Source organism: Euprymna scolopes, chromosome 35 (assembly GCF_053919585.1).
Source record: "Euprymna scolopes isolate OS-2025 chromosome 35, ASM5391958v1, whole genome shotgun sequence".
Lineage (NCBI taxonomy): Eukaryota > Metazoa > Mollusca > Cephalopoda > Sepiida > Sepiolidae > Euprymna > Euprymna scolopes.
In genome coordinates, this window is record NC_136516.1 from 22,768,922 (window position 1) to 22,770,854 (window position 1,933).

Here is a 1,933-nt window from a genome sequence, read left to right on the forward strand (position 1 = left end):
GATTGACATTATTAATTTGATTTATGAGTAATTTAAACACTTTAAATGTAGTGTTACTTAAAGGTTTGGTATTGCATGTCATTGAGGCTACAATACATTTGGTGCTAACTGGGGTTTTGTGCATATTAGGTATCCAGTACATGCATTGAAATTTTTTTTATAACTTTAATCCTTCTTTTTCACTAATAATACTATTATTCAGAATAATGCAATCTAAATTAATATTACTTAATTTATCGATATCTGAATAGTTACCTATAACTTCTACTTCTAACAATAAGCGTTGACTATAATATTTTTAGTCGCGTGCAAGCGACTCTATAAGTCACTCCGTCGATCCGTCGGTCGGTCAATCTGTCGGTCGGTCGGTCTGTTGGTCTGTCCGTAACACTTTTGTGCTTGGCCTTTTTGGTTAAGAGCAAAGGTCTGTTGTTAATAGATTCTGTTCTTAGCTTTTAAAGCTTTTCTTGGCCTTTTGCCAAGATCAAAATGTTGTACCTTTTCCGGCAGATATTACAGGCAAAGACCATATGTGGGGTTTCCCCCATATATAAGACTTTGGTCAATGTAGGGGCAACCCTTCATACCAATTGTCACTATCCAGCTCCCCTACTCCCCGGGGAGTTGGTTCCCATTTCCCCTTTACTCCTCCCACTAAAAATCGGCCTTGTGCCTAAGTTGCTCGGTGGGGGAGCAAATAAATACAGCTTTTCTTGGCCTTTTTGATTAAGATCAAAGTGTAGTATCTATCCGGTAGATACTGCAAGCAAAGACAATATGTGGGGGAAACCTCCAATATAAGACCTTGGTCAATGTAGGGACAACCCTTCATACCAATTTTCACTATCCACCTCCCCTACTCCCCGGGGAGTTGGTCCCTTCACTACTCACATTAAAAATCTGCCTTGTGCTATATTTGATCGGTGGGGAGCAAATAAATACATCTGTTCCGGTAGATACTGCAAGCAACGATCAGATGTGGGAGTAACACCACATATAAGATCTTTATTAATGTAGGCGCAAGCCTTTGTACGAAGTGTTACTATCCATCTCCCCTACTCCCCGGGGAGTTGGTCTCCATTTCCCCTTCACTCCTCACATTAAAAATCGGCCTAGTACCTAATTTGCTCGGTGCGGCACAAATAAATACAGCTTCTCTTGTTTTTTTGGCCAAGATCAAAGTATAGTAGCTGTTCCAGAAGATACTGCAAGCAAAGACAATATGCGGGGGCAACCTCACATTTAAGACCTTGGTCAATGTAGGGGCAGCCCTTCATACCAATTGTGACTATCCAGCTCCCCTACTCCCCGGGGAGTTGGTCCCCATTTTCCCTTCACTTCTCACATTAAAAATTGGCCTTATGCCTAATTTGCTCGGTGGGGGAGCAAATAAATACCCTTTTCTTGGCCTTTTGGCCAAGATCAAAGTGTAGTATCTGTTCCGGCAGATACTGCAAGCAAAGACCATATGTGGGGGCAACCCCACATATAAGACCTTGGTCAATGTAGGGGCAACCCTTCATACCAATTGTCACTATCCAGCTCCCCTACTCCCCGGGGAGTTGGTCCCCATTTCCCCTTCACTCCTCACTTTAAAAATCGGCCTTGTGCCTAATTTGCTCGGTGGGGGAGCAAATAAATACCATCTGTTCTTACTACATGCTGTACTTATGTTTGTAAATTTGTGATATAAAGTGGGGGATCACTTCTCTGTATTAATTTAATGTAAAATGATAACCCACTGTACAACCAGTCAGTCTCAAAGCCATTCAAGTCATTCTCCAGATCATTCAAGTTGTTTTTGAAGGATTCCAGGGTTTTTTAAGCATCCAAGTCATTCTTAAGGTCATTCAGTTCATTCTTAAGTTCATTAAAGTCATTCTAAGTCATTTACTTTTTATTTATTTAAGTCATTTCAGCCCATTTTTCGGTT

The 1,933-nt window shown here is 40.9% G+C and overlaps 1 pseudogene; it reads left to right on the forward strand.

Moving 5' to 3' along the window:
- Nucleotides 1-1,395: 1,395 nt before the first annotated feature.
- Nucleotides 1,396-1,521, forward strand: LOC145260096 (U2 spliceosomal RNA; annotated as a pseudogene).
- Nucleotides 1,522-1,933: the final 412 nt, after the last annotated feature.